At 39.8% G+C, this 22,106-nt stretch overlaps 1 long non-coding RNA gene across 1 annotated transcript in view; it reads left to right on the forward strand.

Annotated features, from left to right (window-relative positions):
• The first annotated feature begins 642 nt into the window (after positions 1–642).
• Positions 643–22,106, forward strand: part of LOC308493315 — a 61,914-nt gene continuing 40,450 nt past the window's right edge. The window contains exon 1 of the long non-coding RNA XR_013992670.1: positions 643–831. This is a non-coding gene — a long non-coding RNA (uncharacterized lncRNA). The remainder of the gene's footprint in view (positions 832–22,106) is intronic.

A 22,106-nucleotide genomic window follows, 5' to 3' on the forward strand; every position in this document is an offset into this window, starting at 1 on the left:
AGTTATTTTTTCCCCTGCCTTCTCCGAAATGTAATAACTGCTGAAAAAAAAGTTAATTCTGTTTGTAGTGTCACTAGTGAACAGTTTAGTCTATTAGTTCAGAACTGCAATAAAGCTTCTTTAAATATCAACATAAAATATGAAAATTCACCCTTGAAAAGAAATTACATTTGTGCTTCAAAATGTGACAGAGTTCCGCAAAGCAATGAGACGATAATTTACTCTCTGTCAGCTCCAAAGTTAACTGGGGAAGGAAAAGAAAAAACAAAACAAAACCCACAAACACGTTTTTCTGACAGGCAAACAGGCAAATCACAGACCGAACTGCAGGGCAGAGGGATAGAAAGGAAAGAAAATCTTGCAAAGGCTGAGTTTCCATACTCCTCCCACCAGGCTCCGTGAAGGATGGCTTCAGCCTCTTTCTTAACTAATTCTGTCACTGTAAAATCCTCCAGCCATTCTTCCACACATAAAGGACAAATAATGTCGACAGGAGGATCTAGATGCTTTCAGTTTGAACTCTTCACCAATGGTGGAAAGGCAGAATGCCTGAGCTGGTCTCGGGGGCCAATCTGGTGGCTGTGTGTCTCCCACGTGACTGGCTGGCCTGTCTTTCACATGGGCTGCAATTGAGTTCAATTCAGAACTGCAGAGAGTACAGCTTTCCAGGCGCAGCTGAGCACCGGGGCTCCGTCCCAGTCACTTTATGGAGCACTTTCCTCCCTCCCTCCTGCACGCAGTCGGGATTCTGCACCTGCCTGGGGACAGTCTGGCAGCAGCCTGTACTATGCCTCCAGGGATAAGGAAGTCACCCCTAACCATTAGGAAATTGTAAGTATACATGTCTTTCCGTCCAGTGTACTGATTGAAGCAGTTGGATGTCAGAAGCATCAAATGTGGGAAGATTTCTAGGGCACTCTTTTGTGTGTGTTATGGGAGGGTGTTCAACCTGCAGGAAGAATGTCTCAGGGACAATTGTTGCTTAATTATGTGAACAGTACAGAATTAATTATGTGAACAGTACAGAATTAAAAATAAAAGTCAGGCAGGGCAGAGGGGCTGCCGGAATGTGAGCCTGCCCTGAACCCCACTCTAGGGTGCTGCTTTGTTCGTAAGAAAACATGAAGGCGCACACATATGTACTTACTTCACTTCTCTGCGCTCTGCACGTCTGATCAGAGCCGAACTGTCCCCAAGGAGAATAAAAGATGGACCTTGCTGACTCCACTGACAAGAGCACTCCTGGACTTTCCAGACACCTGACAGTTATTATAATGAGCTGTGAAAGGCTGCGAGACACTTGGGGGCAAATAGCTGTTAAATTCTGAACAATGGCTTCAGGCCCGGGCTTCCTTTTTATTTATTTTTAACCAGCACTTCTCATTTTATAATAACAAGGAAGGCTGAACTGTTTTCAGTGTTTTAGCCACAAAATATGGAATAAAGTCCGGGCCGAAGTGAAAGGCAGGACTGAGAGTGGTCGGTGGGAAGACAGACGGAGAAGATAGCTTTCTGTCTCAGGAGCCAGCCTTCCATGTATAAAGATTTTTTTTTTTTTTTTTGAAATTCCTATTAGGGTGGAGTGAGCATGTGGGGGTGGGGACCGAGCTGCAGAAGCTTCTTTATAGAAGAATGCTTCAAGAATAAGATAATTTGGGATTTCTCCTTTCTAGCAGGCAAAAGCTAAGGTTAGCGTCAAAGTTGGTCATGGTAAGATTTTTTTTTTATGGAGTTTCAAACAGAAGCAACCTACAAAGCAGTATTTTTTTTCCCAATTTATAAAATATTTGGAAACAAATGGGAGAGAACGCTCCCGTATTGTTGCTTTCTTTTCACATCCAGCTGGCGTCATCGAGCAAGGTAGTATGCCTTTACTTCTAGAATCATCCAAAGCCTTCAAAAGTTATAAGCTAAGTCTTGTAAGAAATTAAAAGGCAAATCCAACCGATGTGATTTTGACTGATAAAGATTCTGAACAACAAAGATCCACCAAAAAGAGAGTTTGTGAGAAGACGTCGCCCTCCTCGTTTTTTAAAAGAGAATATTAACTCCATCAATTATTGAAAGGAATTAGTCAAGGGCTCCAGACATAACTAATTATGGCTCCAAGAGATCTGCCAGGGCAGAGCTTGTGTTCTGATTATGAAAGTCGAAGACGTTAGGATTCTTTTTTTTTTTCTTTTTCCCAGAGAAGACCTGGACACACATTTTCACATCATCTTTTTGAAATACACCATTTTTTTTTCTTTGTCTGCTCTCCTGTTATCTACACCTCCCCCACCACCGCCCCCTGCGCTGAGACACCTGAAGGCTAGACATAATGATCAACAGAGCTCCAGCCTGTCTGGATCCCAGCCAGTCCCCCCCACACACAATCAAGGAGGCTGCATGCAATGCCTGCCCAGCTACTCCACCGCTCAGCTCAGTGCGGACCCTGGATGGAAGTCCTGCACACACTGCGGAAAGATTAAAGACAACAATATCCCCTTTCTCTTACCCCAGACAGCCTCAATTTTTAACCCTTTCCTTGCCTGTAAAACCAAGACTCCTTGTCCATCCCCATGCAGGTCTCAGGGGACCCTGGCCCATGTCACACAGATTCACATGCCTCATTTGGTACAGAAATCTCATCTCCACAGACCCATCCGGGATATTTAGGATTAACAGAGTGCCAGCGAAAGGAAACCTAATCTACTGTGCTCCCGCAGTACGTTGCTGAATGAACTTGAGCTGTCTGAAATCTGAACAAAGTCGAAGGTCTCTGGAAAGATTCTCACAAACCTTGGAGAAGGTTATTTATGTCACTTCTGAGGATGCTGGTCTTTAAGCATCTTGTTCACACACACACACACACACACACACACACTCGAAAAAAATCAGGAGACACACAGCACTTATATTATTATATCACAGAGAAACCCAGGTTTGCTGGTGATGTCATCACATATAAAATTTCGCTGTTGTGGACAACATTTTTGGTCGCTTCATCGCCAGTGTCTGTTGGGTGTGTGCCCATAGGAAGTTCAAGTGTTTGCTGGGTTAACCGACACCCAGAGGAAAGGACTATTTTATTAGTAGCTCCCTCTCTCTTGAAGATGTGTTTACGGGGCAGCATGGGCACATTTATCAAGATATATGTAGTCAGGCAGAGTTTGCTGGTTCCAGGAAGCCTTGTTAATATGCTGGTTGAACGTTCCAGAGAAGGCTGAATTTCAGTGGCATGAATAGGGTGTAGAAATGGTGAGCATTTTGAAATCATCTGGGTAAAAACTGCTGCAATATTGATGTGTTACGACTTGGTGATTCTCATTTGCCGTTAAAATGTTTGTCACCATAAATCACGTTTACCATTAACTTACTGCTTAAGGGAAGATTATACGCAAATGATTTAAAAGTAATGCTCATTTCATGTGCTCTGGGTTAGAGGAGAGTGGGCTCAAATCTCATTCTCTAGCACGGTATTTCTGTTTTATGGGTTCACATAAGCAGTGATCCCCCAAACAAGTGTTCAGATTCTTAATAATGTGTAGATTTAAGTACATTATTTTATTTTACTTCACCGAAACAGAACAAAGTGTAATGATTTTACCAAAATATAGTGCTAGATCTGAGCTATAAATATGGGACAACTGTGTATACATAATGGCTCTTAATTACAAATTTTTAATATTTAATGTAAATTAATCTTTATTAACATAGAATGGCTGGTATACTTCCCACTTCTTACATACCAAGTATTTGATACATTATTTTCTTAATTTTGGAATTTGTTCTAAATACTTCTTTCCTGCATGCTTGAAAAGGGTTAATTTCGAAAGGATTTGTGAGGCATATGTGTATGAACAGTATTATTTATACATCAACACACAAATTAATGAGAATACTTTTGCCAATGTATTGTGTGATTGTTTTAAAACAAGTGAAAAAATGTTTTGTTCTTTTTCTTCTGTCATGTTCCTATTGTTGAGAAAAGTACTCAGCTTGAAGAAGGGACACATTTTATACTTAGAAAAAAACAAGCTACACAAGTTAGGTGACATTCTATGGGGTAAGACTCCAGTGTGAACTAATAAATAACTTTGAGAAAGTCTTGGGCCTGACTCAATAATTTTTACATAAACAGTTCTTCTAACATATAGTGGAGTTCTAGCCTGAGGATGAATTATGTAATTGTTTTATCAAAGATTTAAAAAAATGAATAGTTGGACTTAAGTTTCACTTACTTTCTAAAAACAAAACATGATGTTGCCCATTGGGAATACAGGTTACTAAAAAGGCATCTTTCAAAGAAAAGAAGATAATGGACTTGATTGAAATAGTTGAACTACGTAACTCCAATTCAAGAACAAATGGTTTTTCAGAGCGTAACAGAGAAAGAACAATTTACTATAGTACAGTTTATTCTTCCTGCACAATAGTAATGATTTATTGGAAATGGCAGAACAAATATAGTAAATACACAAAAACAACCAATGGTATCATATGTCAGGGATATATCAAGATTCTTGTGTTTCATATATTAGAATATTCCTAATTCAATTATTTATTTATTTATCTGAAGACTTCAGTTAAAACCTACACTCTTGCTTAACATATGTTGATATTATAATCATGTATTCTTGTGCACATATTTAGTATAATGTATATATGTGTGTGTGTGTGTGTGTGTGTATTTGAATATAGTCTTATGACAAAAAAAAAAGTTGGTATTGTATTATAACCAGAGCTTTTAAATGCTTTTGAGTTAGAACACTAACACACTTTAAAAGGATGAAATTTGGGTGGCATGTCAGCTAGCTATGTGCTAGCAGAAGAGCATACTCAGATATTGGCTAACTTAGCGTATCAACGATGTAAATATTGCAAATGCCTCATATCCAGAAAATGTAGTCATATCAAAAGATATGACTCCAGTTTGGCAAAGAGTATAACATGCTGTTTTAAGTGAAAGGTCTCTGTTTCTTACCGTCATGAAGCTGGTTTCCGAAAGTAGACTGACACATGATTTCTCCTTATGAAAAGAGAGGTTCAGCCTTTGAAAGACTCGGCCTTCAGGCCCAGGGCCTGGAATTACTGTGAGCGGAGGCCTCCACCCCATGCAGAGGGCACACAGGAACCTCAACACTCAGTGAGGAAAGCAGGGAAACTGGTTTGGTTGCTTCATGCCTCAGATTTTATTCTCCCCAGCCTACGTGCAGACAACACTCAAAATTAATTGGAGTGAAAGCTATCAAAGATATTTTCACAGTTTTCAAAAGATCTACGGTCCTGTGGACATGCCGTGAAGGAAAAGTGTTCTAAGAGTGATTGAGTGTTCCCCTGCCTGAAACTCAGTCAAGCTCAGGAAGGCTCTGGGGTCAAATGGGCTCATGAATCACAGATAGGAAATGAACTGTGTATTGCATATTTGGAGGCTTAAAAAGAAACATTTGGGATACTTTACCGTACACAGATTTGGGGTTGATTTTTGGCACATCTTTTTAAACATCAAGTCTGCAGTTCAGCTGAAATAACTTTTTATATGTATAGCTAAGGCCAGATGGCCCTGTGCTCCTTTCTTATTTAGATGAGATTTTTTCCTTTCAATAACATCTTTCTTCCTGATCTGCTTAAAAATTCCAGCGAATGAAATCAGCACAGGATTTTCAATTCTAATTGACCATGTACAGAGGAAGGCCAGTGGAGAAATGAGTGGAGACATTGTAAAGCCAGCGGCCTCAGTTTTGTCTTTGTGTTTTTCCCTTACTCGCCAATCTAAACTCATGGAAACATTTAATTTGTATTAATATTAATAGAGCTGCAAAATTAATCCTCAGTGCAAATTATTTGAGTTGGCAATTCTGCCACATCACCAGCAATCAAAAAAAGTTATCATGAACTTCCAGTCTCCCAGCTAGAGAGTAAGCAATTTACTGGTTTAAAAAATATATTAACACATTGGCAATAATAATAGAATTAAGATGAAAGCATGATGATACTAAATTTACTTTCCTTGTCACTTGAATAAATCATTATTAGAATATGTATATATATATATATATAATTTTTAAAATACTATGAAAATATCCAGTATCTAAAATTCTTGGTTCATTATGTGTATAGTCATTATATGAGGAAAAAATATTTTTTTCTGGATACTTTCTTTGGACTTGGATTAATAAAAGATATCAAGAATTTTTAAATGGTTTGCACAGTCAGTGTAACTTAGCTAATTATACATGCTGTAAAATGGGGTATGTACGCTTCCAGTTTTTCTTTTTTCTTTTTAACAAATTCTTGACTCAGATAATTTTCTCCCTAGTTGATGACTGCAAAGTTGAAGATGTTCTCATTTTAAAGTTTTTAATTTTAAAATGGTAAAAGTGTTCAACGAAACAAGCTAGCCTTCTGACACTGACATTTTTTTGAGGGATAAAGACAGAAACAGTACCAACATATTTTTAAAGTATATGATAGGAATAAGGAAAACTCCAAACTAATTTTCAGCGTCATTGGCCTAACAGCGGCACTGTCTCTGATTTGGAATTCTTTGATCCTCCTTCTTCAGGTCACTTTTTCCCTCAAGCAAATCTACTAGTTGTGAAAAACAGGATGCCCCCTTGGGAGCCATACCAGTACATTCGTGTGAAAAGGGCGTCATGTGACTAAGATCAGTTAGAATGGCTTCGTATCAAAATTACACAAAAATTGAAATGTGGTTGCCCAACTGTGATAGCACAGCTGCGAAAGTCATGTCCTAAACCACCAACATATGAAGTCCGTTCTTTATGAACCTTGTAAAACTTAAATTTCTCAGGTTGTCATATATACACATCCCCATACATCTACATGCATATATTTATCTGTGAGTCACTTTGTGTTACCTAAACATGAGAACTCTCATCATACCACAAGTGGATGTGATGATTAATACATCTCATCTCTCACATTTGGTGATTTTCCCACTGATTTATGAATTATAAAAATCCATTAAAATTATGCATAGTAGGGATTTAGCCAATTCTCGTTCTACTACCCCAAAATGAATAAAATATGTTTAGAAACTTAAGAAATCAAAATATAAACAGAAAACCTAAGCATACTACAGAGTACACGGTGTTCAATTATACTCATGCTTAGTTCGGTTTTACTTTTGTAATAACAGGTATTGCTTAGCAGTGACTCTAGCCCTGTATGTAGGAGGTGATGGATGATGGGATCTTGGGAAATATCGTGAAAATTATATTGGTGTTGTAATGTAGATGGTTGAAGCTACAATAGTCCAAACTGCTACGTGTCAATAAAGAACAGGCCTCAGAGCTTCTCCCATTTTCCCTTCTCCCATGTGGTTCTGAGAACGAGGTCTTGGTTCTGCAGGAGCATAGATAATCACAAGTCCTCAGTGGCTTCTGGCATGTTCTCTGGGATGGTGTCCCGGCTGGGTTTTGCTGCTGTCTCCCTGCCCATCCTGACTCCATAGGAGAACAGCACAGGAGCAGTGGTCAGTGAGGGAAGCTCAGCAGCTGTGTGGGGTGTGCCCCTCCTCGTGCCCCTTCCGTCCTGGAAGACGGTGTTGGACAGTTGGGGACAGAGGTCCTTGGACACGCAGGTCCTGTCACACTGTCGGCCCCCTCTGGGTTGCCCTCTGGGAGCACACTGTTGCTCCCCCTGAAGGGTATCTCCCCAGACTAGAGCACACATTTGGTCACTGAGAAGTCCCCTCAGTGTGCAGTGTTCTCAGCCATTTCTGCTTAGGTGAGACTTCGGCTTGCCCTTCATTATGCAGTTATGGTTCATAGTCTGGCTGTATTTTTTTTTAATTTTGTATTTTTAAACTGTGAAGGAAGTGGGGCTAATGGGGCATACGTGACATCAAAAGAGTAAGTGTAGGGGCAGATGGCATTCTGAAAATCTGCAGTGTTGCAAATGGAATAAACCTGAACACTGAACTTGACTGGAAAGCTCTCCATTCCAGCTCGTGGGCTGTGCCCACTGGGGAGGGGAACCCTCTCTCCATACCGTGCTTAAGGTGGGTTCTTCCTCCTTGCACGCTTTATATGATGGGGTATGTTTCCTGCGGGGAAATTGCTGTTTTGATTTCAAAGCCCTAACTTCTCGTTCAGCAGGTGTTGCATTAGAGACACAGAACCTAAGTGTCAAAAGGCATTGGGTCCAGACGAGTATGAGGGGTGAGCTGTACCAGACAATCTGAAATGAGGAGACTGTGTCCAAAAGTTGGTTATAGATATTTTCATCCTATTGATGGATTATCTAGAAACCTGTCTGTAAATGTAACGTCTATGTGAGAGGAAACCAGAACGAAACAGAAATCCTGTTTGAGCTTTTAAGTATTTAAGCTTATCACTTTAGGAATATGCATGGAAGAGACTAGTGGTATAGTCGTCTGGTTGCCTTATACCAGTCACGGATCAGGACGCTATTCCACGTAAGCAGCCACTGCCCTGGTCCGTATAAGCCACTTTACAAAGTGCCTCTTGCCCTGAAAGGACTTGAAGATTTAAGCTGACAGCACTTGACTAAGAAGAAATTCATTCTTTGATTAGTCTGAGGACAGAAAGGGGTTAATTTTTCAAATCTCTGTGAAGAGGGGTGGGGAAAGAAGATAAAAACTGAAGCAGAGACTAAGCTGCTGGTGATTTGGTTGTGTTTATGGATTATACTAACTACATCTTGAAAAGAAGAAAATCAAGGCTGTAAAATGACGCTGCAGGGGTCATTTGGACTTCTCCCTGCGGTCTGTTCTGTGGATGCTTATTAAGACAGGGCTTTGACCTCTGCTCCCCTGATTCCGTCCTGTTCCAGGTGCAATATTTTTGCAAGCGCTTTGCTGCTGTTGGGCCCTGTGTGCAAGCTTCAAACTGTAAATGATCAAAGAATGCCGGGTTAGGAGACAATCCAGGAGTTATGATGCCCACGTTAAAAAAAAAGTGAAGATCTGTAAGCTTACACCCACTTCCTTTTATAGTTAATAAACAGTGACTACGATTCTCCTTCAGGATAACTAAGGCTATTCCAGTGCAAATTTCATTTAAACCAGCTTGGTTCACTTGCTGCTATGATGAATTTTTGCAAGAATATTTATAATAGTGATTTCTGTCTAAATAAATTCTCTTTGAAGTGAACAGAAAAGTATATATAACGATTTTTTTTAAATTTTCACACATGTGCTCTTGGTAATACATGAAGATCTTATGTTCTCGTTGTTTTCTAAGAATTAATTTTACTTTTAAGAAATTGCATTAACTAAGAGTAGAACACACAAAATGCCCTAGTATTTTATCCTGAAATATGGTAAAACTTTGATTTTATTTTATCTTTCTGCTGAATGTTTTGTTTGGCAGACAATTCTCTAAATTATATAAATTTACTCATTTTAAATATACATATTTTTGAACTCTGAAGAAAATGAAATCTCTAACTTATGAGAACGAGGGTTTTAAAATCTCACTAAAGGATTCATAGATAAACGGGCCTTTTTTAGCTAGAATAAAAAGGTAGAAAAAACTTCATTTTTCATTTAGAAATAGTTCAAACTACACAAAAAGTAAAAGCAATATAGTATCCATCCTCATATTTCTACCACCAAGATTTACAATTTTTAATATTTTTCTCAATTTACTCCAAGCTATTAAAAAATGAAGTGTATGGAGTTGGAAATACCAGTCTCTTGTCCATCTCCTGTTGTTCTTCTGGCAGAAGTCATTTGCTAGGTCATCTTTCATGTCTCCATTTTTACATTTTAACATCACTTTGTATCAAAAACAATTAAAAGTGAATGAGATATCAAATATGCAGTTCCTAAGTTTGCTGTGTCCAAATTTACCTTCAAATTATTGGAAAATTTTCAAATGACATATTCATTAGAAATAGTATTTGCTTACTTATTTTTCCCTTAAAAGTCATAATGGTGATTAAATATAAAGATTTAAATTAAAAGATGTCTTTGCCCTGCCTCAACTAAGTTTCTTGGTGGCAGGAATTGAGAAAATAGGCCTCCTACCGGCCTTTTCTTCAAATTCTTCAGAATTGAGTCTTTCACATTTTAACGGTTTTCACTTTATGTAGGGAATTGGAAATACGGTGAAAGTTTATACTCCAATATTATCTGCTTTGCTCTCATTTTATTGTTTTCATGAAGGAGCATTGTGATAGGTAGCTTCATGCCTTGGATATTAATTGTCATAATTTACGCTTTCATAGTATTTTGTAAGGATGTTTATTTTAAAATATGCTAAGGAGCCACAAAAGTTACCTTCTATTTGATTTGCTAAGAAAGTATCAGCAATCTCATAGTTAAAGAAAGAAGAACTACTACGATGATTGGTTTTTACCTCTTCTTTTGGAACCAGATTTCTTTCAAAAAGGAGCAAAAGCATTTCTGAAAAAGTGTTGAAACCGAGATCCTTACTTGAACATAGTATTACCACGGATTTGCATGAACTGTGTGACCTCTTCATGCTGCGCACATCTCTGAAAATAAATCATCAGAGTAGAAATCTGCCTGGGCGGGCACCTACTGTCAATTTAAACGTAATCTTCAGAGAGAAAGCTTCAGAATTACATACACGTGCATTTTTCCCTAAGTTCCCTATGGATTGTTTGGGTAGCAATATAGACAGAGATGGCCATAGTCAATTCAGAACTTAAAAGGGAAAAGATACACCCAAAGCACCCAGTGTAGAAGCTGGAGATTCTCTCCACATCAACTATTTTCAACTCGCATCTTGTTGAACTGCATGTTATTTAAAGACTGGACAACAGGTGACCCACCACTCGTAAAAATGTACTCCAGGCAATGTTTAGGCTCACACAGTCTAAGAATGGAGCTAGACACGTGTGCAAGACTCCATCTTTCTTTCAGGTCTAGACAAGAGTGTAGTGTATCCTCCAACAAAGCTGGCTTCTGATTCTTTATGCTAGGTGTCAAAAAAAAAATGATTCAGGAGTTTTAACTGCATCATTTCTTAAAAGAATATATTGCTCTACAACATATTTAAATTTTGTTTCTTCTGTAAGTTTTGTATACGAAATCATTTACTCTGACATCACACTTTTTACTATAAAATGAATTCAAGAGAACAGAAAGCTGGTCTTTACAGGCTCTTCTCTTATAATATGGACCAAAGAACCGCAGACATATTCACTAAATATTTATTGAACTTTCCTTTCTCTCAGCTACCTATCATCTTCATTAGCCTTTAAGGTTCTGATAATCTTTCCCTCCAAATAATTTCGCAGTCCGTGTCGCTCACTGGGGTCTGCAAAACTCTGGCCAATTCAGTAACTACCTTTCAGTATTTGTATGTCTGTTTCTGATTAGAGTCACATAGCAACTAAAAAGCACATTGGAAAAGGAGGGAGAAGCTGTGTTACTCGATAACTGGGTGACTCTTTTCGGACCTCGAGTTCTGTATCAGAAGTTGAGGGAATCAGGGCTAGTGGACCTCCAAGGTCCTGGGACTCACCTCTGCAGGGTCAACGAACACCAAGTCTATTAAGGGGTCGAGGAAGTCTGAGCTCGCAAAATCACGTCAGTATGTGGTACACGCCAAGTGGTCCACCCTAGTAATATGGGAGGGCACATGGAGCTTATTCAAGACTATTCCTTTGCAGTGTTTGTTTGCACTTGGTGAAGTCTTTCGTACACAAACTCTGATTCCCAGATGTGCCTTCTGAAGAGTGTTCTTCACCTGAATGTGCTGTCCTCCTGCAGGAGTGAAGTACCATGTGTACGTCGTGCCGTATGGAAGGCTTAAGGACGTCTGAGAGAATTCTGATAATGCCCTTCCACAATGATCCAAATAAGGTCAGGAGATAACATGGTCACTTCTCTGTAAAGGTGGTTTTTGAGGAGGATATTCTATGCAAACTGTGTACTGATCTGGAACCACTGGGTTGCATGACAAAAAAAAAAAAAAAAAAGAATTCACTTCATGGTAGACCTTAACTGTTACTACTGCAATCATATGACATGACCGTGGGGGGTTTCCCAAAGGCTGAGTTAGACATTCATACTAAGGGGGGCTGAACAGACATCCTCGAGGTATTTGAGAAGTTATTGTATTTCAAGTTAGCACGAGCACTATTTTTATTCTAAGGAAGTTGGTCATTAAGACACTGCCGATGGACTCTGCCTACCTTTTTGCTCTGAATTTTAGCAATGCAAATTTACTCAGATTTCTTGTTTTTTGAACAACGTAGAGAAATTATAAATTCTCTTGCTAAGTCAGACTATGCTTTAGTTTTAAACTGGTTTATAACTGTAGCATATGTGTACTGGACTTTCATGGGGAAAGAATATATGAATGGAACTTACAGTCTCAAATGTCAGAAGCAGGGATAACATTAAAAATCCGAAAATCAATAGTGCAGCATGAGTAATGGGAGTCCATGGAGGAAAATGTCACGTCCAGTGAGTTAAATAATTAGTATAAAATGAATTACAAAAAAGCACTTGAAATATAAAGAATTATAACTATATTGAGGTTTTTTTGTTTTGTTTTGTTTTTCTCACTGAAGTGTATACAAAAGGTTTAATTTATTCTTTTAGGAAATTGTAATCAACAATTTAATCAACTATTCAGATCATGTCATAAAGCAGACAATTAGAAAGCAATTTCTTAAACCTATTAGTCCACCAAAATTATCTCTGCATTTACAATATTGTACAAACACAGAATAGATCCAAATTAAACCACTTTTGTAGATATCCACTGCATGTAAAAACCAAGTGTCATCAAAATATCCATAATATAAAACTGAAGAAATATCTGTGATTTTTTTCATCCTTCTTAAAAAACAACAACACACGAACAATACCACTTTATTCAAATAGTCATAGAAGTATAACCGTTAGATGGGAGGAACAAAGGAGAAAAAGAAAAGGTGTAACAGCAGATCATATTAAATTTAGAAGGAGCTTCTTCACTGAAAATGTGAAATTATTTAATGAAATCATGTAGACTTTCAGAAATACTTACTCATGTCATGTTTGGTTGCTGTCTGTCATTATGCAAAGCTGTGGTACTTTATGCCACAGCCACACATTTATCCCTGTTATTAATGATGACATTTAGACTTGGTAGGAAAAACTTGAATTCCATATAAGTGCTGTCAGTGTTAAATTGAGTGCATGCATATAGATTCTCATTATCCTTTTCTTTGAAATGAGATGTTAAACTGAGGAAGAACTGACCTGGGTGTTAGTGTCTAAATAATATGCATAAAATGAAATGTAACAGCACTTTTTTTTTTTTTGGTGATCAAAATGTGGATTCCTTTTCTTTTAAGGTATTTATTTGAGTCAAGCCTCAGAGCCCAAGAATTTGGTTATCTAGTTAGCGTAATAATATTATTTTCAACCAGAAAAGAGCCTTAGAGATGAGCAGTAGACAAGAAACTGAGGCCTGAGAAGTGAGGCAAGTAATCCGAATTCATGGAAGAAATTATCTAGCGTGATAAGACACAACCCTTTCAGTTTTTCTGTAAAAATGACTAGATAAAAGAAAGCAGAGAGAGATGAAAGCCCAACAGTTTCATTTGGTTAATAACATTAGTTCTGATAAAAGTCCTGCTAAAGATAAAACGGAGTCAATTTGTTTCAGTAAGAAACCTCCCCCCACCCTTTTCTCCCACGCCCCCCACCACCCCACACCAGAATCCCTAACCGCTTTGTTATTCTGTGTCCAGCGCAGGCAGGAGCTGTGTATCTCTGAATACCAGGGATGTTCATTAAGGCTAGGACCAGGAAATCATAGCACACTGTACTCTGCACCCAACTCTAAACTATTAAAACTTCCATGATGTCAACCCATGATAATCCCTTAGAAACAGGGAGGCTCAGTAACAGCCTGTGGGAAGGGTGAGCATTTGACCTGAAGCCCAGACTCTCTACCTGGGCACGGAACTGCTCTCCTTTGTGGCTTTTCTTCCATTATTGTACTGAAATATGGAATAAAATAGATTGGGGTGGAAGGGGGAACATCAGTATAATAAAGCCTTTTACGAATGCAAGGTGGTATTGATTTCAGAAAGGATGATGGCTAGATCTGACATTATCATGGGTAACCAATTTTTGGATGAGCAGGTCAAAGCTCTCTATTGCATTCCATGACAAGGCAGATTGAAATAGAACATACACAAGCATGTGGAAAAGGCCATTCATTTTACTGATTTAGTTAAAATTCCTGTATGCTGAGCTCTCTTGAAAGCTGCAGTAATAGGATCTGACTTGTGTGGCCAATACATCTTCATTTCCACACCAATGGTATGTGTTCTATGAAATCAGCTTGTTCTCAGTCATATTTCTCTGTGGTTCATCGGTTTCCTCTTTTCATCTCCATTGCCTGATCAACGTGTTGTATTCTGCTCTTCCATCTAAGTGGAAGTAATGCCTCCAAGAAAGCATCCCAGTAATGGTTGAAACATTGATCTCCTGGCATTTTAGTTAATGCAGTGAACTTGGCTTTGAGACAATGAGCAGTAGCACCAAAGTCCTGCCTGTAATGGCATCGGTCCAAATGAATGTCCCACCAAAAGTCCTCCCAAAGGACAAAGTTACATCCAACAGCAGACCTAGCAAATTGTCACAGTGCAGCCCTTTCCTAATCAATCTGAATGTTTATTGAATGTGAACTCGGGGGAAGACACTGGACATCAAAATAGTGTGTTTTCAGGGTTTAGAAAGAAAATCCATAGACAATCTTAATCTTGGACCAGCGTTTATGGGGTCTCTCAAGGATTAAAAATATGTACCTAGAAATCCTAAAGTCACATACCTCTCGATCTTTTTCTGGTATTTTCTAAAATTTCTGTACACAACAAAAATTTGGTTGAGTTGGAGACTCGGTTGTACTCATAAGACTTTCTCGTGACTCTTTAAGCATTCATCAACTGGATGTTTCTGGATGAAACTCTTGACACGAATCAGCTTCTCTTTTGGAGAAGAAATGTAAGTCATTACCCGAAAATTTTCTTGTTGGCTCTCAGCTTTCTAAAAAATTAGTTTTTGATTTTATGTCAGGTAGTGAAAATTCAGTGAGGAAACTCATGCATTCCATAAACAATAGTAAAGCATTTTTAAATATGCTACAACTGAAAGAATTCCGACTCTATTTATTTCATTCACTTGAAAATATCTTTGAAAGTATTCACTGTTTTACATACGTATCTGGTGTATCTGGGTGCAACGTCAGCCTACTGCAGAACATTTTTATTAAAAGTCCAGGGCAACATAATGGCAAGAGACTGGAAGCTATTTGCTGCCTGCCATATTTGCTCTAAATTCTAAGAAATTCTACACTAACTTTGAAATTGTCTTAGGAAGTTATATTGGCTGTCCTGAAGAAGTTCCATTATTATTTCTCCCTGAAAAATGAGTACTCTAATCAGTCTTTCAAATGTGATTGAATAGTCATTATGAATGTCAGTAGAGAAACTCTTACCAGGAAGTTTTATAGTTGGATACTTGTTCATAATTTGCGTTCAGTCTTCTCTTCCACCTTTATATTCATAAGTAACTTTTGAATCATTCGACAAAATGTTCATGTGTTATCATGGGTTTGTTACCACATATAAGGAGTAAAGTTAAACTAACACAGTGTCTCTCATGAGCACAAAGTAAGGAGATACTGTCCAAATTGCGTAGATTACGGTCAAGGTGAAAAGTCAGAGGCTGGATTACTGTGCTACTTATTCACTGAGCTCTTGTTCATTCTAAATACTGGGCTGCAGAGTCAGGAGACACCAAAAACCTGAGAAGAACTTTCTCTGCACACTCAAGGTGCTCATAATCTTGTTGATTCAAAATAAAGTAAAAAGTACTCAGTGTAGTTAACTTTCCTTTTATTCAAAATAAAGGCTGAAGTTAAAAAAGAAAACTTTCTATATGGTTGTAGGAAATTTTATCATAAGCTTGAGGACAGCAACCTACTAAGTACGCAGAATCCAAAATGTGCAGGAATTTCAAGGCACTGCATTTTCAAAGCGGTCCTTATTCAATTGTTTTCGAAGATAATTGATCTTCAGTACTGAAGATCAGAGAACTAAATATCCTACACTCTCAGACATGAAAATCAACACTGGATTATGTTCAATGTAATTTGGGGATAAATTCTATTCTTTGATTCCTAAAGTATTTGAAAATGGGAATCCAAGCATTAATCAACTGTGTCAGATCCTTTTCCGAAAAAAAAAAAAAAAGACCTATCTGTATTAATGCTTCTTGTGTCAAGGAAGTTGAAGGAGTTGTTTTTAATCGGATAGTTACTGCATCCTTTGATAGTATATTAAAAAATGATGTCAAGCCATTGTTAGTTGATTAAAGTTATGTTCTCCCTGATTCTTTGAGCACATAGATGTCATGAAAGGGAAGAGACAAGTAGCCTTTGCTGTAGGATATTTGTTTCAGTAAATTGACCCGAATTTGGAAGGACTCAGGTATATTTCAAATAACACCTGGGATCTTAACTTCCTTCGTGTCCCAGGGTCCACCTTCATCAAGCCAGGGGTGTCAAAGAGAGCATAGGTGACACCATACGCACGGTTACTGACCACATGTTCTGTCTGGGTCAGCTCAGTCCCACGTGTGATTGTCTCTAGCATCTTCCAGTTTGGTGTATTCTTATGGCTTGAACATGTTAGAGCATGTATATTTCTCATAGACCCAGTGACCAAAAATGTAGTGGTCTGAAAATCATTTCAGAGCTGTGAAATTTACGGGGTGTCACGTGCCTGTGGGCTGGACAGATGGTGACAAAAATACACCCATCAACCTGTAATTTCTGGAACAATTCAGAGTCTCGTAGTCATAGTGGATCATAGATTGTAGAGCCATTGGTCCAATTGACAAGTGAGGTCTTGCCACTTGAAACTTGGGGCTATGTTTCTTAGGTTCCTTATCTGACCATTGAAGCCTCGTATGAATCCCACCCCATTCGCCAAGGTCACCATCAGTATCTTTCCGTTCCCTTCTCTGAGCAAGGGAATCAGGAAGAGACCTATTCTGACTCATCCACAGTTCACCTTCAGGATGTTGGAGCCAGGTTACAGAACTACGCTTCCCGGAAACTGCCACATTGACGGCAGGAGTTTTGATTCATTCCGGGGATGGACCTGGAAGGATAAGTGCCAAGCTACACTGCTGAAAGCTTTCAAGTAAGATAGTTTCCAGGTAACATAGGATTATTTCATCAAGAGAATGAAATTGCCGGGAGAGAGCTGAGGACACGTTGTGGAGACGGCCTGGAGGCCATGAGCGCTCTGATCTGGGACCAGGGTGGAGCAGCGAGGCTTTCAGAAGCTCTGTCATGTAGACTCAGGCATGTGCTGCTGCCTGTCAAGAGATTGCAGGCATCACAAAGGCAGCACCTGGCATTCCGGGCTCTTCTTTCATTGGCGGGAACTGAATGAGATGGCAGCTTCACTGTGAGATGGCAGCTCCTGAGATGCCCCTCCGAGAGTGACCACTCTGCCTACTCACACGTTCTTGGTGCCTCGGTACAAATACTGGCCTTCACTCGCCACCTCTGAGGTGCTGGCTGTGGCCTACTTGCTGTCTCAGACTTTGGCTTCTAGCACACGACCGTGTCTCTCTGCTCTCAGTACAACCAGTTTCAACTAAATTGCCATTGCTTTTATGTGGTTCAACGTTGTGATTGTAGAGCGACGCATAGCTTTCCGTTGCTGAGAAAGTAAATGAGAAGGGAGATCGTCATTTTGCTCCTGGTTTTAATGGTTTTCCTCCTTGGAGAGAAATAGCACGTGTGATTTGGGGAACGCTCAGGAAGAAATAAAGGAATCGTAATTCGGTTGTCAGGCTCCACCCCGGCCCCCCGTGAGTTGGAAAGTGCTGAGGAGTTCCATGCTGGTCATGGCAGCAGGTCAGCTCTGCAAAAGCAGCACAGGCTGACAGAATTGTTATAGCTGTGTGCTGTGTTTTGGGTCCAATTTATATTCCCTAATACAGCAAAGGAAGGCGTGTAGGATACAGGTGTTTGCCATCAAGTCTTAATCTGTGCTCATTTGATTTATTGTCTTAATTTAGCTACAGATGATCATTTTACATCAGAGAAAATGAAATGTCAGCACAAGTGAATGAAGAAATTGATTGGGTGCTTTAAAGAGAAAAATAGGACTGTGTCACTTTGGGCCCTACGCCAACAGAGTTCTGAGTCACAGTTAAAAAAGAAAATGGGTTGTCATAATAATAGCATGAAATATAGATGAAAATATGTTGGTCAGACTTTGTCATGCAGAAGACAAATACTCGTTTGTTTCAAACGTGCATCAGCCCGTCAGGATTCTTGAGGCACCTCCTCCCCACTTGCGTTCTAAAGGAAAACACAGAGCGAAACAGAGGGACGTACAGTAGCAGCTCCATTCCTGTGGTAGCTGGCCGCGCTGGACAACGTGGTTCAGCCTGTCTGTCCGGCTGAGAATTATAGTGGACGGGTCATCCCAGAGCGCCGAGTCTGCAGGCAGGTCAGTTCTGTGGGGGACAGAGAATGAGGGACAGAGAGACACACAAGCACACTCACACACACATCCACACTCATAGTCACACACTCATACATGCATACTCACACACGTACACACACACACTCATACACACATGTGCAGACACACACACATGCAGACACTCTCACAAATGCACACACATACTCACTCATACACACATGCACACACACTCACATACACTCTTTCACACACACTCACACACACTCACATACACACCCTCTCTCACACACACAGACACATAGAGAGAAAAAAAGAGATATGAGGTATACATACAGCTCACACACACAGTTTTTCCTGCCACGCTTTCCAATTCAATGCCTCTCTGGAATAGAATGGATGAAACAGCTTACAGAATTATGCTTGCAGAGTCCCTACACACAAAATGTCAAGAGTGCAAGAAACTTCCCCTTAAAGATACGCATAAAAGAAATGAAAGGCAGGAGAATATAAAGTAGATAAAATAGGACAAGACAGCTTTAAAGTAAAGGAGAATCCTATCTTTGATTCTTTATCTAAATTAATATTCTCAAAGACAGCTAACAAATAACCTATGTGTATGTAGTAATGAGGAGAGACTTCTCCAGGGAGAAGAGTCATGACCCAAGGTTGGTGTGATTGCCAGGAGCCTCCATCTAGAACCATAGTGAAGAGCTCTTGGCGGTCTGTACCAGAGACGTCTGCCCTTACTCCCCTCGGCTGGTAGATGGGGCTGCTGGCTGTAAAGGGCAGAGAGAGTTCACCTTCCATTTCCCCTCTGCCAACCATTCAGTGCTGCTTTCATCAAATTAGGTCTGTCCTTTTAAATAAAGATTCCATTCAGCATTTCTACAAGGGCTCCTTCTGAAACTGCCTCACTATTGCAAATACTTAGAACAATAGGGCATGACAAATGTCTAGAAAGAATATTTTGGCGTAGGAAAAATAGTGTTGCCGGAGATTTGTAACCGATAAACATCTTCCACCAACATGTAAACGTCCTGTGTCATAATCACAAGAGGGAAACACCTCTAGCTCCGTCGTTTCACCAGGTAGGATTAAGTAATGTTTGCAGAGAGTAGACCCAGTTATGTTCAATAAGTGGATGGGGGCATGGCATTGTCCCATGCTTCTCCGTATCTTCTGTTCCCTTCCATTCCACTGATATCAGCCTTGCCTCCTGAGAGCCGTCAGCCGGGGGCTGCAGCATCTAGCAGAAATAGTGTTCCAAGTCCCGCCTCAGCACATACAGTGTAGAGCCGGGAGAGTGACTTCTGGGATAGTCCGGCCTGTGTGACTCTATAAAAACCACACGCCATTTTCCTGCCACCTTATTGGTTATATATGTGTTTACTGTGATCAGGAAATCCATCTGTTTACCATTCTCAGCCACTGGAAGAGTGCCAGATTTAAAATATAGGTACTCAATAAATATTTGTTGAATAAAAGCATAAAAACAATGGATAGCAATCCATTTCAGGGTATGTAAGCAATGGATACCATTTCAGGGTATGTAAGCCATCAAATCTCCTGGGATTCTATCTATCTCTGTATTCTACAGTCACTTCTTCTCCCAATCTTATGATGGTCCTTCTGTTCTATGTAATTCATTTAATTTCTCAAGGTTTATTCTTTGGTGAGCTCTTTATCTGTACTTTTCAATGACTAGAGCTCAGGGCATACTCCATATCAGAACCTATAAAAGGAACCTCAATGATTACTTTTTCGTTACTCTACAGAGGCCACTTCCTGAGCACAGCTTTGCAAAGTGATGGAACTGAAAGGAAATGCAATTTATACAAGAAAATCAAGCAACTCCCATCTGATTCCCCTGAATTCTGAAGGTTTTTGTACTCAGCTTCTCAACAAAATGGGGACCGTTTGATTATTACAATTTAGACAGAGAAAATTTTAGCACTCTCCAAATTGCTAGAACGATTTCAGCCCTAGAACTGGCTTTTGCATTTCTGCAGGTTTTTCTAAGTCCTTGCCTGTTCATTTAATATTTTGACAAATGTCCACATTTCACCTTCTAGATTAAGAGACTGCTCAATGACTGAGGTCCTGCTTTCAGCAATTGGTCCTCTAAGGATGAAAAGACAGGACAAGATGGGAAAGGCGGGGAATGGAAGGTTGCAAGAGTTGAAAGAAAGGATTAAGTGTGGCAGGAATAGGCGGGAGAGGTACACTGGGGAAGGTGGCCTTTGGGTGGCATTTGGATGTTCAGACAAGAGTAGGGAACAGTCATTTCAATAGGAGGAAGCAGCATGAGCAGACTCGGCAGGCATATGGAAAACAGAACAATAGGTTCACGTAATCACGGGAAACCTTTATTTATACACTCACATTTATACACTCAAGCTCTCTGTGTAAGAGCGCATTAACTCTCATATACATACGGCCTAAATTTAAATGCACTTGTATGTACACCTGATACCAATACGCCTTTAAAACGAAAAGCTTTCTATTTTTCCATAGTTGTATAACTTAAAACAAGAAATTCTCAATGATCAAGGTAGATTAGAATATTAGATGAGTAATAACTACATACTATTACAGGCAATGCACTCATCATACCTAGCTCTGAGCCATTGCAGAAAACAAGGGAAAAAAATTACATAAATTGTAAACCTCTCTTTATAGTCAGTTTAAATAGGATACGCGCCACTCACATGAGGTTACATGTTGACGTGTTGACATTATCAGCTCTTAGCTTACATGGCAAGCTGCATGCCTGCACACTGAGATGATTTTCATGTTTTGCACACCCAATGAACACACACACGGCGAACTTGCTAGGAAAGCTCAGGGTAAAAAGAGCTCTCCCATTTATGTATTTCTACTGAGAATCAATATTTTGTTACCATGTGCAGTTCCCGACTTGGCCATGACTTTCTCGATCCCCTGCATTACTACCTAAGATATGGCATGGAAGGCAATGCCCCTTTCTGTTAGAATGTCAGCATTGTGCATTTGCCACCTCGGAAAGCATCTTGCTTTTTCAAATGAGAAGGGTCCAGATTCCTGTGCCAAGTGGGCTGGAGCAAGGCCGAGCAATTACGTGGGGTGCTGGGGGCTCAAGCCAGCGTGAACCTCAGTGACCAAGACACATTCTCGAGATGTCCCTATGGGATCAGCCACCAAGAATCTTTCTTACATGGCTGCATTGGCTTTCCACACCTCCAGGAATAAAATGACATGTAGCCTGAAACCACCCTGACCTAATGAGGACAAAGATAGGGAGGAAACTATTAAATGGCTGCTTGTTTTTAGTATTTTGTTTAGAGAATAAACAGTTTGGGGAAAATACAAGTTATACTTCATACTTGGACCATTATTTAATTTTTGGCAACGACGATGTTACCTCATCTGAACTGATGCCTGCGTGATCCTTCTAGACTGTGAATGTGAGCCTATCTTCCTTCGTGTGTCATCCTCAGTGGCCATGGGTGCCTGACACACAGCGAGGGCTGGATGGTCGTGTGGATGACCCCTGTGTTTACGAGCGGGCTGGGTGGGGTTTCCAGAATAAAGGGTTCCACAGGTGTATGTTGAGCTTCACGTTGAGAAGGAAATGTGCAAATACCTCTTCACATCCACGATGCTGTGTGGGT

Source organism: Rhinolophus hipposideros (genome assembly GCF_964194185.1).
Source record: "Rhinolophus hipposideros genome assembly, chromosome: 26".
NCBI lineage: Eukaryota > Metazoa > Chordata > Mammalia > Chiroptera > Rhinolophidae > Rhinolophus > Rhinolophus hipposideros.